This window comes from Saccostrea echinata, unplaced genomic scaffold, assembly GCF_033153115.1.
Source record: "Saccostrea echinata isolate AGI-Se365-2 ecotype Australia unplaced genomic scaffold, CSIRO_AGI_Sech_v1 ptg000040l, whole genome shotgun sequence".
Taxonomy (NCBI): Eukaryota; Metazoa; Mollusca; class Bivalvia; order Ostreida; family Ostreidae; genus Saccostrea; species Saccostrea echinata.
In genome coordinates, this window is record NW_026889789.1 from 5183059 (window position 1) to 5200457 (window position 17399).

General features: G+C 31.6%; 1 long non-coding RNA gene and 1 other non-coding gene across 2 annotated transcripts in view; one reads left to right on the forward strand and one right to left on the reverse strand.

The window, feature by feature from the left end:
• The window catches only part of LOC133200574 (uncharacterized), a 44093-nt gene extending 35315 nt beyond the window's left edge, over nt 1-8778 (reverse strand). Inside the window, exon 1 of the long non-coding RNA XR_009722960.1 lies at nt 8578-8778. This is a non-coding gene — a long non-coding RNA (uncharacterized LOC133200574). The remainder of the gene's footprint in view (nt 1-8577) is intronic.
• On the forward strand, nt 7420-7493 carry Trnat-ugu (transfer RNA threonine (anticodon UGU)). The gene has a single exon. It is a non-coding gene; the product is annotated as a tRNA-Thr (tRNA).
• Nucleotides 8779-17399: the final 8621 nt, after the last annotated feature.

A 17399-nucleotide genomic window follows, 5' to 3' on the forward strand; every position in this document is an offset into this window, starting at 1 on the left:
GTGGTTCTTGAGAAGAAGATTTTTAAAAGATACCACCAAATTTTCACTAATTCTTAATTACCTCCCCTTAAAAGGGGGAGTGGCCTTTCATTAGAACAAATTGAATCCCCTTTACCCAAGGATGCTTTTTGGCAAGTTTGGTTGAAATTGGCCCCGTGGTTCTTGAGAAGAAGTCGAAAATGTGAAAAGTTTACAGACGGACAGACAGACAGCTAGAAGGACAGACGGACGATGGACAAAATGTGATCAGAAATGCTCACTTGAGTCTTCGGCTCAGGTGAGCTAATAAAAACCTGATGTCACCCCTGTCACAGAATGAGTCTTGGTTCTAAGTTATGGGATACACAGAGGTCATAGGAAGGTCAGAAAATATGTCAATTTCCGAATTTTCCCATTTTTCTGCAAATTTTCATCGATTTTACAGCACATTTTGTTTCAGAAAACATAGAGCACAAGCTTGCCTATCTATGAAATTTATATATTTCAGACACTAGTATCAGATGTATCTTATGTATAAAAATCTCAGATCGGCAAGCTTGTGCTCTATGTTTCCTGAAGTGAAAAGTATCTCAAATTTGATGAAATTCCACCAGAATTGAGGAAATTCAGAAAAATGTCCTACTTCTGCACCCTCTTGTGGCCTCCGTGTAAGCTTTGAATCAAAATTAGTGCTGGTTTTAAAACAAGCATCATTTTAAGTTCTTAACTACAAACTATCACAATTTTAACTGTGTTCTGATTTTTACATCAAATAAGGGGCCAGATTCAGCCGTTACCATATCTTGTCCTTTGATCAGAAAAGCTCACTTGAGACTTCGGCTCTGGTGAGCTAAAAAATGTGCTGAAAAAAAAATTGGGTATGGGCGATTTCGACGCGTTGACCAGTCAGAGTACATCAAACAAATCATTTTTTTATTGTTGGCCTAAAGATTTATTGTGGCCCTTCCTTCCCCTGGGGATCATGATTTGAACAAACTTGAATTTAAACTACTTGAGGATGCTTCCATATCAATGTCTAAATATGGCTTTTCTGTTCGTAGGAAGATTTTTTCCTAATATTTCGTTGTAAAACTTTGATCTGGATTGTGGCCCAACCCTGTCCCCAGGAGTCATGATTTGAAAAAATTGGAAACTACACTAGAAAGGCCAAAATAAAAAATACCTTTGTTTCCCCTAATGCAACCTACCCACTTAAATCATGCCGACTGAAAAGTTTTTTTTAAATAGGATTATTCAAGTATTTTTTTTTTTTTATTGTTTATCAACTTTATCATGTTTATAAAATACAGTTTCATCAAAATCCATTGTATCAGAACGGCGGCTTTTGTTTTACTCTCACCCACATGTGACCACAGAGGGTTAGATCATGTTGTAAAACAATGGTGAAGTATCAAACTTGTATATCTTTAACTTATTAGAATCCTACAATCTTGAAACATTTTGTGAATTAAATATATCATGACTAAGGAGTGTTAAGATGGTATTTACAAATGTGTATTCTAAAATTAACATACATAGTAAGCATGGCAAAGCCTGCCCCATGAGCAGGGGCCCACCTTGTTTATGCATATCAATAAATTTCAGTGCATTTCATTTCATTTTGATCTAATAAACATTTCATGTATGATCCCATTTTTACTATAAAGGATCACAGGAGTTGTAAATGTCTTTGTATAATCATTTCATCTTGATAAATATAATTCAGATGTCGTGTCTTCATTCCTATTATTTATTGGGAAAACTTTGTGACTATAACATAAGATATATGAAACTTTATTTAATTCAACCAAACCACACTCTTTCCAGACAGTGTTGAAATCTTTAAAATTGGCTTAATGTACGGCTTCCTGAGACGTTCATGGTATTTTTCTTAAGTTAGGCCCTTGAAAATAGATCATTTCTTTGCTTTAAAATACCTTTAAAAATTGTTAGGCCTACAATATTTGAACACCTGCCTGGTGTAGGACTCCTTATTTAGACTTTTACTCGGAACTTATGGCCATTGATCATTAAGCATCAGTAAGCAAAGGCGGATCCAGCCCCCGCCCCCCGTTTGAATTTTCTGTATGTAGAACATATATGTCCATTATGCTAAAATCAAGGGGAAAACATCTCTTATTTGTAAGAATTTGTCGGATCCCCACCAGGGCTTTGCCCTAGACCCACTGGAGGCTTCAATGCAGCCCCCAAACCCCCTGCCTTCTACTGCCCCCCCCCCCCCCCCCGTTATGAAATTTCTGGATCCGCGGCACCACTGGTAAGGGGTATTATTCATGCCAACATCTACATGTATACTGCAACACTGGACCTACATTTTTAGGGTCTCATTCCACGTCTCATGTCGGGACTTGTGACTTAGAATAAGCTCCTGAATTACGTCGTGACTCCAAAACGAAATACTAGAATCACTGCGCCAAGCGAGGCCCTTGTGACTTTGTCTGTGTAAGAACTCAAAGATGATAGTAGGTTTGAAAATACTCTCGGGTGTCCTATGGTTGAGTATTTGCGAATCTTGTCTTTTTGTAAATATTCTATTTCAATAAATATACGCTGGCCTGAGATATTTCACAAGTTCAAATGAATAATATTTCTGAATTAATTTACCATACATGTTGCTTCATTTGTATGATATTCAGTTTAAAAATTGGTTTCTTTTGTTCTTTCTTATTTATAAAGTTATTAAAGAGAGGTTAAGCATTTGACCGTGTGCATCTACGTGAACATGTAAACCCAGAAATGTTTTTACAAGTACGCGTAACTAACATCGTGTTCTGTTTAACAAACTGTACGTGTACTGGTACCTGTAAAAGTCATTTCAACAAGTCATTTTACAATCCATTTTTATCAAATAATTCTATGACTTTGATTCAAAAAGATACAAAGTTGTAAGTAAAAAACTCTCAATAGCACAACAAACATCGCCTGAAAAATATATACCATAATTTGAGTTTAAGAAGGTACACGTTCTTACCTCCATGTACTTATGAATCTACACGTTGTGTACAACTTGTAGAATTACGCGGTATGCAAATCCGATGACGTAAATCGCAGTAAATTAGGGGATTTCCCTAGCTTCACGTACATGTCAACGTACACGGTCATCTGCTTAACTTCTCTATTATTAAATTTTTTATAATGTATTTTTTTTCAAAACTGCTGTCAGCATGGTCAGAAAAGAAAATAATTTACCTACCTACCTACCCAACTTGAGATTTTAGGGTCGGTTAGGGGAAACAAAGATATTTTTAATGATGGCCTAACTTGAGCATGCTTCCATATCAACATGACTAAACATGACTCAGCTTTTCTTAAGAAGATTTTTAAAATTTACCCCTTTATATGATCCTAAATTCGCTGTCAAGGAATTTTCGTTACGTCTATCTAAATTGCCATTTATTTCTTTTTGTTTCACAACTTTGATGAATAAACTTATTTACTAATTTTCTGATGATCATATTTAATAACTAATGATGTTTTAATGATTGTCAAGCGAATAATCAAACTTGTAATGATTGTTTTTGATGCAATTCTGTGGACAATCTCTGTGACATTTTTTCATATGGTCCGAAGAAATGAAGGAATAGCAGCAGTAAATAAAATCATTCCACCTAATTTTCTTGATTCGTCTATTATACACAAATTTTTTATTAAATTTACTGGGTTTGTTAAAAAAAATATTGAATACTTTTAAATTAAACAATGGTTAAATTTTATGCTTGGGGATGTAACATTTCGTGTCAATTTTGTTACGTCTCGCGCACAGCCGCTTTCAGATACAACAGAAGGAAACTTCGATCGATATGTTCTATTTATAGCAATTAGAGTGTCGTAAAAGATTTACGAACTATGGCTGTGTTCAAATTTTGAAAGTATTATTTCAAAAATAATCATCATAATTTTATATGTATTTTCGTTTCAAAATGTTACGTCTGTATACACGTGTCATACATCAAATACTCGGGTGACCAGAGGACGACATCCTGTTTGTATGACATTTTCTGGTCTCTACTTTCATTTTTGGTGAGACCCGTGCACGTGTTGGATCAGTTCCAAGAAAATGATGACAGGAGACGCGAGTAGTAGGTAGGTCATTTACATGTTACGTCTCTCATTTTTTGGGACCTCATCTTTTTCAGCAATTTAAGGATGTATTTTGAAAAATATAAATGCCAGATTTGCGTGTTTGCAAAGAAATAAGAATTAATTTTGTAATAAACCGTAAATATTGAACTATGCTACACTAATCTAAGAATTATGCTTATTTATTTTCACACTATGGTTGGACTGATTGTGTCCACAGTTACATCACGCCCCCCAATCAAGTATGACCTAAATCTTTTAATTTAAAAATGTTCATTTACATGTGATTAAATTTCAACTGATTGAGCTTAATTTAATTGTATCAAGTTATAACCATTATAAACTCTATTTTAGAAAATTTTAGAAAATATCTGAAAATTTATAAAAGATGTAACTTTGACGAGATTATTAAGTTTCATCGTTACATCACTATTTATGAATGTGCAAATTTTTTTTGTTGATTTGCTTCTGACAAAAATACCTAATTGTTGTTTTAAGAAGTGCAAAACGCACAATAAACTTGAGTGAAATAGTGTGTTTTATACATTGTTCTGCCATGCTTAAACTTCATTACAAGATGTAACATAGGACACCAGTTTTTGTGTCCAAGTTAAATTTGTGAAAATATCATGAGATCAATGTTACATCACTATCAAAGTATGAGTATAGATCTTAATATCCTTGTCAAACTACCTTTTCACCATTTTTTCTTTTCTTTTCAGGTCATAGAATGGCCACGGATCTCTTCTGTGACTCTTTAACTCCGATAAAATCAAGATTGATCTCTTGACAGAAGATAAAATGACGTTTGTGTAGAAAGGGGCATATACAATACAATGTATATTATTTAAATAGAACTGAAAATTTGTTCAATTGTTTACTTATTTATTAAGTTAAAATTTTCTTAAAGTTTCCTGTGATCTGATTCAAAGTAAAAACTTAACAGTGAAGTAAATTTAAAAAAAAAGTTTGCCAGAAGGCTTCAGTGTCCAGTGTTACATCTCTATATGTTGAAATGAGGCATATAATTTTCTTCCTTTGCCATATGATTATGCAAACTTGAGCAAAAAATGCCAGAATGTAAGTGCAAATCCTTTAATAAAAAATTTGTTCAATTAATTTTAATTCTGGAGAAAATTTTCATTTCTGTGTGCTGAAGTTTGTGTCCTGTTACGTCTGAAACAGAAGGTGATCTTTTTATGCATTAGTCTTTAGATTTGAGTGTAAATGAGAACAATGGACAGAAATTTTGTATACAAAGGAACAAAAATGAGTGTCACAAGTAAGATATAACGCAGTTGTAATAAATTAATTTGAATTAAATTTGAAGTGTCTCCGTTACATCACTCAATACTAATGAATTAAATTTTAATTGTATTTTAATTGTTTCAAGTGCAACTATCTCGGCCTTCCTAGGTGACTTGGTCCTGATACTAATCTTCAATTTGCAACAATTTTTAGAGTGATATCTTTAGTCTGAAATATTGGACACAAAGCTTTGTGTGATGTAACAAAAATTCCTTGACAGTGAATTTAAGATCATATTCATTTTTAAAAAATTTGATCCCCCATTGTGGCACACACCCTACCCCCAGGGGTCCTTATTTGAGCAAACTTGAATCTACACTATGTAAAGAAAGTGTCCTATGAGCTTAAACTTTTTTGGCCCAGAGGTTCTAGATCTTGAGTGGAAAATTTTTTTAAAATATGCCATCAAATTTTCACTACATGAATTTATTTATCATCTCCCCTTGATTGAGGGTGTGACCCTCATTTGAGCAAATTTGAATTCCTTCATTCAAGGAAGCTTTGTGGCCCAGTGGGTTTGGAGAAAAAGTTGAAAATTTGAGAAGTTTACAGACAGAGGGACAAGCAGACAGCTAGATGGACAAACAGACTACAGACAAAATGTTATCAGAAAAGCTCATTTGAGCTCAGGTGAGATGAAAAATATATGCTACATATAATCATGATAATAAATAATAAATTTAATAAATTTCTGTCAGTAAAACATTTGAGAAACAAGCTGATGGAAACTTTTTACAGACGGCATGACAATATTTTTCATGGTGCTTAAATGATCTCACATTATTTACTGGATAGACCTCTCTCTGATGCAAGGTTAGAAAATTGCCATAATGTGGTGGGAAAAAAGTTTTAATTTCTGTACTCATTGTCGGAGTCATTCAGGAAACCATTTTAGCATGGTACAATTTATAAACTTCTTTCAATGGAAATTACAATGAAGTCTTCACAGTTTGATTAGTAAAAACTAGAGTGTTTCACAGAACACATGTGTCGCCTGCTTTTAGCTTCATTAAAGATGTAAATAAATGTAAGAATTGTCAGCTATTTATTTGCTACATGCATAGTAAGACTGTCAGTGATGGAATCCAATAATCAAATCGAAATACAAATCTTCAACCCCTCAAAGCTAAAATGAATATTAATGAAATTGAAATTAAAATAAGTTGTATATCGACACAGTAAAATATTTCAAAAAGTAGGTCAAAGGTCAAGAGGTTGGTAACCATGGTAAAATGCAAAAGCCATAGTGCCAAGCTGTACATGTGCAAAATATGAAACCCATACCTCTTACAGTTCTTGAGATATAAGGTGTAACAGACGTGAGGACAGACAGCTAGACAGACAGTCAGACACCGGGTAAAGTGATCCCTACATGTAAGTGTCACTCTGCTCTGCAGGCTACAAAATGACACATCATGGACGCAAGAACCCGGGAGGGGGGGGGGGCATCCCCCCCCCAATAATTTTGTCGATATATAGAATACTATTTTTTTTTTTGCTTGTCAAGGAATTTTGGTAGTTGATAGTGCCCCCCCCCCACTGAAAATGTTTGGCTGTGCCCCCCCCCCCCCCCAACTGAAATTGCTTCCTGCACATGTGCTGTAGAAAAGCAAAGATTCAAACGTTATTCAGTGTTACACAACACTAAACATGCTGCTAACTAAAAATGACACTTACTTAAGTAATCAGTCTAATACAGTGAATGTCTTTTATATAATCAAAGTAAATAAGTTGATTTCAGGATTATTTAGTTTTAATAAGAGAAAACATAAATGTGTAATGGTTTGGGCCGTGTATATCTGCCTAGGTAGCTCAGTTGGTAGAGCACCTGACTAGTGATGCAGGGGTCCCGGGTTTGATTCCCGGTCCAGCCATACATTTTCTCCTTTCCTGTTAAAGATTTGGTGCCGTTGACCACCCCTAGACTTGCAGGTGAAAGTCCCGCCAGGGGCAAATAAGAACTTGGTTGTGTTTTCGAGGGCGAAGACAATTTAAGGAGGGAGGAATGTAATGGTTTGGGCAGTGGATATTGGCCTGGGTAGCTCAGTCGGTAGAGCACCTGACTTGTGATGTAGGGGTTCCGGGTTCAATTCCTGGTCCAGCCATACATTTTCTCCTTTCCTGTTACACGTATACCATGTATACACAAGTCACTTGCAAGATTTAGTAAAACCCTTGACAGAAAACATACGGAAATTTAATGATCATTGATTGATAACAAATTTGTTGTTCTCAGCCCTGAATAAAACTCCATGTTGTGAAAATGAAATAATTCTTGACATTTATGTAATGATTTACCTTGAGAATAGTTATTTTGCATTCTTTGTTTATATTTTTAATCATATACATGTATCCCCTAGTTTTTATGTTCAGATTCTAACTGTAATTAGATCTCGAGAGTAGTCAAAATAAAAGTAAAATTAAATTAAGTTCTAATCTTAAACATCAAATTTTTATCAACAAGAGTTTAAACAAGTGATTGAATATTTGAATACCCTATTTCTAATCGAATATTATAAACCTTTACTATTCCTTCACAAATATTCAAACATTCATTTCAGCTCAAAATATTTTTTTTTTTGTTTATATAACATTGTCTTAAGGTACATAAACCTCTGCTTACTTACATAAAATTTTATTTTAATTCAGATGACTTTCCAACAGAAATGTATTTTATAAGTAAAATACAAACAATGATATTATAGCTTGCGGGGCAAAATTAAACAAAAAAAGACATTTCAACTTGACAAATCTATAAAGGAATAATAGACATTTATGTCATTAAGAGTTATCTCTCTTATCAGAGTATCAATGAACCTTAAAGTACTTGGCAAAATAAGGAATTGCAACTCAGTATACTTTGTCTGATTTCTTTTAAATGGCAATACTTTTTGTTTCAAAATTTGAAAAAAAAATGAAAACTGAAAAATAATCATAACCTCTTTATTTTTTAACCAATTTCAAAAATAATATTGTGTTTTAGAAATGATTTTAAAACCTCTTAATTATTAGTATAATGTCACAGTGCTGCTTTTTAATTTAAAAATCATGTTTCATAGTTAGGTCAACAAGCTGGTCAATATTTCACCATTATTATACACTGACCAGCTAATTCATCTGTTTATCTGAAGTTGATATAAATTTGTTGTGATAATTAAGCCAGGCTGTTCATTATCTGCTTTTGCTTACCTTCATCCTAAGTCGACAGTCATCTAAATCCCAAGGCCATACTCGGTGTAGGTCGACGGCGGCATATTTTATATGTATACATCAGCCGAGACGATATCAGGCACCACAAAATCATTATTCATTTATAATACACTTGAATTCTTTTACTAGCGATAGGAAAAAAACAGGAACAATTCAGACGAAACTACTGTCCTCCATCATGCTCCACCCTCATGCCATTTGTATCAAATTCAAACTCCGATCCCGATTCTTATGTATGTTGCTGAATAACGCGGGAAGGGGGGAAATATCAAGGGGGTTACAAGAAAACGATTAATTTTTTTTCTTTATGATTAAAATTCTTAAAAGAAAAATTTACATGTATCAATATCTCTATTTTATTATAGGATATCTAGATTATTTTCAATGTTAAAAAAGAATAGCACACTTTTTTATGAAATGTCGAAGGCTTTCAGGAAATTTATGTGCGATCCGTTTTCTTTTCTTTCTTTCTTTTTTCTTTTTTTTTTAAGATTCATGTCTAGATGAACAAACAGTTCACTAAATAAAATATTTTGTTAAACACAAAGGAATCAAAAAATAAATAAATTAAGATTTATGAAAGCCGAAGATACACTACATGTGAACAAAAAGTATGCGATTCGTTTTTAATATTTATTTCTCGATAAATAAAATAATTTGATAGTAAATGCTTATTATTCGATTTTAGTGACAAGCATGCTACTTTGCATTTACATGAAAAATGAACTAAAATTCAGACAAAAAGAAATTTATTGGGTTCAAGTCGTGAGATTAAGGAAAATTAAATTATTTTACATGTATATTACAAAACAAAAGGAAATCTATGATTTTAATTGTTTCATTTCTTTTAGAGTTAACCAAATTAACTTAAAAAAGCTTTTCAGTCTACACATAATTTTATCAAATCAATCTTTGCAATTATTTTATTTCCTTGTTAAATAGTTCCAGTAGACCAATACATAGTACGCTACACTAAAAAAGTAAATAGATAAATATATAAGAAAATAAATAAATCAATCAATCAATAAATGAAAAAAAGAAATTCAGAATGATTTTTCTTACAATCTGATTTATTATGAAGATAACATATTTTATGCTATTTGAACTTCATCGATGTGGAGAATGTTTTGAAAAAAAATTGTTATATTAATTTCTAATCCAGGTGTAACCGTGATCAATAGAAGTTTTTGAAAGTCTCATATGTACAACTCTCTCTCTCTCTCTCTCTCTCTCTCACATACACAAAACATCTTACTTTTTCTTTCTTAAAGTGATCCTGGATGCAAACTTCTTTTTTTAATTAAACATGTTTATCTCTAGAATGGAAGAGGCAAGATTTTTGACCTACATATTTCCGGTATGTGCATTGCCCTGGTTAATATCACACTTCCTAAATCAAGGTCGTCTGCATAAGGCAGCGTGCTTATCTATCGGTTACTTGTACAAAGATTTAATTTTAAAAGAAGTGGGGGGGGGGGGTCATGATCGAGGTGAATATGATTTGCAAGAAAAAATGTTCCATCGTATTGATGACAAAAAAAACATGTTACGCACTGTACCATACTTGTATTTGCTATCTACAGTAGCAGAAAAATGCTAATAATAAAGGAACGACTAGTCATGACACGTAATTATTTAACTTTCCTTTATGTATGTTATCATTAGACGAAGGAGCTAGATGAACCGTATATTATGCCATTTTATACTGAATACTGTAAAGGTTCAGGATTAATTACCTCAAAAGATTTTCAAAACAGTCCTGGAAAACTTAATATTTGTTACATATTCATTTTAATGAAAAAAATCGATGGTGTAAATCAGCTCCTATAGCCAGAACTATTGTATATTGTCAAATATAAAAACCTGTATTTTGTTGACTTACATGTAATAAATGTTTCTGTAAAAACGTAGAAACTATAGATCGAAATGTAAGTTATTTAATACACATAATATATTTAAAAATATTAAAGTGGATTTTCTCTTTTAGAGAAGTATAGAAGGCTAGTTATTAACTGTCTATTTCTCCAAAGAAAATACAATCGGGGGGGGAGGGGTAAAAATATTGACAAGCAATTAATAAACAGAAAAGGTCATTAGTCTTTTACAAACTCTTATAATGGAATAGATTTTTAGTTTATTTTTATTTTAAATGATTGTACGTTTCAGAGGATCGATGATCTTTGATTTGCAATTTATTTTGCATGAAAAAAAATTTAGTCTCATACATTTATAGACATGAACAACAATTTCCTAAGATGAATTTCATCTTTTATTATCTTTTTATAAGTATAGACATGAACAACAATTTCATCTTTTTTTATCTTTTTGTAAGTATAGAAGTATTTGGGGGGGGGGGGGGCTTTTCGTATATCATTTGAAGCATAATTATACCAAATAAGAAGTGGGATAATTTAATTGTTATATATCTAGATGCACTGCATTTCAAAGAATGAAATTAAAGGTAAACAACATAGATAATAAAGTACACGAATTCCCCACCATTCTACAAAATATGCTATGATTTTATAGTTCATATTTTGAAACTTAATTATTTTCATTCCAACTGAGCATTGAACTGTGCCCCACACATTTTGGACGAAGTATTATTATGTATTGCTATTAGCAATGCTTAATTATAGTATAGTATCATCGAATGACCTTCTTTTTCTTCTTGTCAAAAGAACGTTCATGTACGTTCTTGAAGGCTATCTGACATGCACCAGGAACTCCCTGGAAGTTTTATGATCATACGATTTTGCTTAAGAAAACAATTAAGCAAACAAATTAAAAAAGTCTGCAACATCTTGTTTCTTTTCCTTTATCTATTCATTCATTTATTCAATTTTTTATTTGTATGAAACCCAATTTCATTTTACTTATTCAAAGATTCATTTGTTCTCTACATTTTTTTAATGAAATAATTCTGATACATGCATTATAATTAAATGGAATCTTAAGATACAGCAAGACCCCCAGTGAGCCTCTCGTTTACACGAATGCCAGACTTTTTTTGTTTCAATCGCTTCGTCGGGGAAAACAGATTTTTGACCTACATTGCCCTGCTTTTTAAGAGAGTCGTCTGCATAGGAATGCGGTATTGCTGTATCAATTTACAACTTGTGCAGAAAATCTGAAATCCAGCAAAAACCACAAGCTAGCTAGCAAAATTTGCCCCCCCCCCCTTCTTTAAGATCTTAATATGTGAATAGAATAGAAAAGCATTTATTTCCATATCAGGGATCTAAGAGGCATAAACATATATACTTACAGACAAATACAATGAAGAGTTATTCTTCGAGTTAGTACATTTCTGATATTTCTAAAATTTCATATGCAGATAAGAGTTATTTTTAATATTTATATATTTTCTCTTCCATGATTGTGATTTGAAAGAAAATTGTTTTATATGAATTATATAAATTCTCGATTAAAGACACAATTACCGTTTTTTTTTAAAGTTATGAAGTATCTTGGTTTTCTAATCATGGAAAACATATAACTCCATATTATATGTCACATGCAAACTGATACCACATGTAGTAATAAGTTGACAGCCCCTGTGTACAGTTTGTCAAAAAACAGATTTCAAAATCAATCGAAAATGTCACTGGAAAATATTTGAAATGAGCTGAAAATGGTATATATAAAGTGACTTAGAAAAAGAAATAAGAGTGAATCACCTGAAATAAATTATTTGAGAACTTCAATATTTCCCTTTTTGGCTTTTGATTCCCATGCAAATATATACTCAGTTTTTTTTATTTAATCAATGTACATGTATAAGAAATACTCTCACACATTGTCTGCTTCAAAGCACCCTGACTGTGCTCTTGTGCTCATGAAAGTTTGAATTGAGAAAGTCTGAACAAAATTTCAATAGTATTTGTAGATTTCTACCAAAATTCAAGGTATATGCACTATTGCAGGGCTTAAGAAAAAGTAATAAAGATGTCACTTATTATTTAACTATCTCTTTAAATCAAGCCCACATTATATGTCATATATGCTAAAGCATGCACAGCAGGTGGATTTCAAATCATTACAAACTCAATATAACGAGATAAGATAAAGAGATGTAAATTAAATGAGCTAGACATAGAATATAATTTAGTGATAAGAGTTGATCATTAGCTTCTAGTTTTTTTGTCGTTAAATTATTTGTCAAAATTTCCATTTTAGTCTCAAAGTTTTTAAAATCATGGATTTACCTGTAAAATATGCTACTTAGTGATGTTTCAATAAATCAATAGATGTTGGAAATACCCCCATAGATTGTCTGCTTCAAAGAATTTGCCTGTGCTCATGTGCACAGGAGAGATTAGGTGATAAAAGTGCAAACGCAACCTGATTTTGTATTTATAGATTTCTCATAAATCATAAAAGGATTTCTTAAATTCTATTTTGCAGGATAACAGAAAATTATTAAAGTAATGAAGTAATACCCTTAACTAACACTGTCTCTTTGCATCGTCAAACTTTGTAAGTCCGCATTATATGTCATAATGCAACTAATAGTAAATAGCTGATAGATTCCTTACAAATCAGAAAATTTAATTAGTTATAAAAGTGGATTAGGAGCCTTTCATATCCTGTCATGAAATAACATGAAAAAAATCTCCTTTTGTCTCTATTTTTAAAATAATGATTTCCATAAGAATATATACCTTAGTTTTGTTTTATTCCATCAGTTGATGTAGGAAAGGGCTTTGCTTGTGCTCATGTGCAAATGAGAGTTCGAATGAAAAAAATATTCTTGAGTCCATCCTGTTTTGGTATTTAGAGTAGAAATTTCTCTCTAAATTCATTATAGGACTTCTAAAATTCAAAGAAGCACAATTGCATGGCATTTTTAATGACATTGATATATGACATTTAACATCCAACTATATCAGAGTATCATCAAAATTAATTAGACCACATATCATATTGTGATAAGTAGTAAAGTAGCTGACAACAGATGCCTTGCTAAAATCTGTACAGCATGTAGATTTCAAATCATTAGAAAATACCAATGCTCATTCATTCTCATCATAACTTGAAAATGATAGACTTAAAGTGATCTAGATATACTATTTACTTTAATAATAAGAGTTGATCATCAAATTCCCATTTTCTGTAGTAAAATGACATGAAAAAATTCCTTTTTATCTCACATTTATTAAAGAATATTTCCCTGCAAGTACACTTTAGTTTTGTTTCATTCAATGAATAGATGTCGGAAATACATCCGTGTATTATCTGCTTGACAGGACGTTGCAAGTGCACATGTTCACATGGGAATTTGGATGAAAACCTTTTAAGTCCAACCTTTTGTGACTGTCGTATTTAAATATTTTTATCCAAATTCCCAGTAGTATTTCTTAAAGGCCATCATGCCATACTGCAGGACATTGTTTAAGTAATGAAGATGACACAATACATTCAACTATCTCTTCGTATCCTCAAAGTGTATAGTCCACATATATGTCATATTGCTATAAGTATTATATATATATATCTGACAAATAATGTACTGTAGCCTGCACAGAAGCAGGTAAAAACATTCTCTGCTTTTCTAAGGCTCATTATTTGCATTGTATTTTGAAGGAACCGGGTATTAATCTGCAAGTGATCATCCAACTTATACCCATAGCTCCCTTTCTAAAGATGAAGTTCTTTAAAATCATATGCCAGTTTTAAATATTGTTAATAATCCTGACAATCAAAATAAGTTTGAATTATAACTCCCTTTCAAAGGATGAAGTTCCTTAAAATCACATGCCAGTTTTAAATATTTTGCAAATAATACAGATTAACTGTATGTAATTTTCTGTAAAATTACTAAGTTCAATTTTGATACAGAAAAATACTCTTGCAAAAAAACTAAGTCCACAAAAATATAAAATGTTATACTGAAAATAATCTAATTTCCCCAAAATACAAAAATAATACCCTGTAAAAAATAGTCAGATTTTAATACAAAAATGAGCTACCTAGTGTTTGGTAATCATTTTTTTTTTCTGTATTAATTTCAATAAAGTACAAAAATGATGGTATTAATAATATATTTAAATTATACTTTTATGCATTTTTGTTTTGAAATGGAAAGTTTTTTTTTTTAATTATTATTTATTATTCATAATTAATTTAGTCTATAAAGGCCAGTTAGGGAAAGTTTTATATGTAAATTTGTGACAAAATATAAGAAATTGATGATCGACTCTCATCAATAGGGGAAAATGAGGGACTTTATTAATTTATATTCATCATTTTCATTTTAAATTAGTCAGTTTTCCTGCTTTTTGGCAGTGATTTGAAATCCAGAAGATCTACAGGCTTTATCTAGGGAAAAGGCAGCTATTTATTTCTAATCGCAATGTGACATATGATGTGAAAGAGGGAATGAGTGAGTGTAATTTCTATATATATTGATTGAGTGATGCAAATCTAAAAAAAAATATTTCCGTAAAAAATATTTATTATGTCTATAAAAGCCTACTAAAGAAATTTTAAGTGTAAATTTGTGACCCCAAAAAAATATGAGAAATTGATGATCCACTCTCATCAATAGGGAAAAATGAGGGCCTTTATTACTTTATATTCATCATTTTCAATTCTTAGCAGTCAGTTTTCATTTATTTGGCAGTGATTTGCAATCCAGAGGGTGTACAGGCTTTATCTAGGGAAAAGACAGCTATTTACTTCTAATCGCAGTGGGACATATGCTGTTGGATGATATATTTTGATAATGTGCAGTCATTATTGAATGTTAAGTGTCATCTTCATCATTTTCCCAATGTCAAGAAAGGGTGCATAAAAGATTTCCGGAAATCCTTATTTAATTCTGAAGGAATATGTAAATGATAAATAAAATTTTACTTAGTTTTTTTTTACACGAATTCCCTTATGCACATGAGGACAGGCTAACTGTTTTGAAATAGGGAATGAGTGAGTGTATTTTCTATAAATATTGACTGATTGATGCAAATCAACAAAAAAATATTTCCATGATTTTTATTTTCATTTTAGATATAAAGACCAATTAGGGAAAATTTTACATGTAAATTTGTGACAAAATATGAAAAATTGATCATCCACACTCATCAATAGAGAAAAATGAAGGACTTGATTATTTTCATTTCTCTTATCAGTCAGTTTTCATGCTATTTGGGAGTGATTTGCAATCAACAGGATGAACTGGCTTTATCTAGGGAAAAGGCAGCTATTTATTTCTATTCGCAATGTGACATATGATGTTGGATTATATATTTTGATAATATGCAGTCATTATTGAATGTTTAGTGCAATCTTCATCATTTCTTTTCAATGCCAAGAAAGGGTGCATGAAAGATTACATAAAATCCTTAAAAAAAAAAGGAACCTGAAGATGATTATTCAAATTAGCCTTATTTTTTTAACCGATTTCAACTGCGCTCATGAGTACAGGCTAATTGGTTCAAAATAGGGAATGAGTGAGTGTATTTTCTAAATGTATTGATTGAGTGAGGCATATCTAAAAAAATTATTTCCATGAAAATAATGTATTTTGTCTATAAAAGACAATAAGGGAAAATTTTATGTGTAATTTTGTGACAAAATATGAGAAAATGATAATCCTCTCTCATCAATAGGGAAATATGAGGGACTTTATTAAACTATATTCATCATTTTCATTTCTTAGCAGTCAGTTTTCCTGCTATTTGGCAGTGATTTGAAATCCACAAGATGTACAGGCTTTATCAAAGGGAAAAGACAGCTATTTATTTCTAATGGCAATGTGACATATGATGCTGGATGATATATTTTGATAATGTGCAGCCATTATTGAATGTTTAGTGTCATCTTTATCATTTTTCCAATGTGAAGAAAGGGTGCATAAAAGATTTCTTGAAATCCTTACGGCATTCTGAAGGAATATGAAGATGATAAATCAAGTTGGACTTAGTTTTTTTTTACCCGAATTCCTTTATGCAGATAAGTACAAGCTAATTTGTTTGAAAAAGAGAATGAGGGAGTGTATTTTATATATATATTGATTGAGTGATGCAAATCTAAAAACAATTTTTTCCATGATTTTTTTTTTTTGTTTAATCTATAAAGGCCAATTAAGGAACATTTTATATTTAAATTTTCAAGAAATATGAGAAATGTATGATCCACTCTCATCAATAGGGAAAAATGAAGGACTTTATTACTTTATATTCATCCTTTTCATTTCTTAACAGTCAGTTTTCCTGCTAATTGGCAGTGATTTCCAATCCACAGGATGTACATGTACAAGCTTTATCTTGGGAAAAAGCAGCTATTTACATCTAATCGCAATGTGACATATGATGCTGGATGATATATTTTGATAATGTGCAGTCATTATTGAATGTTTAGTGTCATCTTCATCATTTCCCAATGCAAAGAAAAGGTGCAGAAAATTTCTTGATATCCTTTAAAAAATTCTGAAGGAACCTGAAAAAGATAAATCAAATTGGACTTAGTTTTTTCACCCCAATTCTCTGCTGCACGTGAGTACAAGCTAATTAGTTTGAAAGAGGGAATGAGTGAGTGTATTTTCTATATATATATTGATTGATGCAAATCTAAAAAAAAATATTACCATGAAAATAATTTAAATTGTCTATAAAGGGCAATTAGGGAGAATTTTATGTGTAAATTTGTGACAAAATATGAGATATTGATGATCCACTCTCATCAATAGGGAAAAATGAGGGCCTTTATTACTTCATATTCATAATTTTAATTCTGAGCAGTCAGTTTTCCTGCTATTTGGCAGTGTTTTGAAATCCACAAGATATACAGGCTTTATCAAA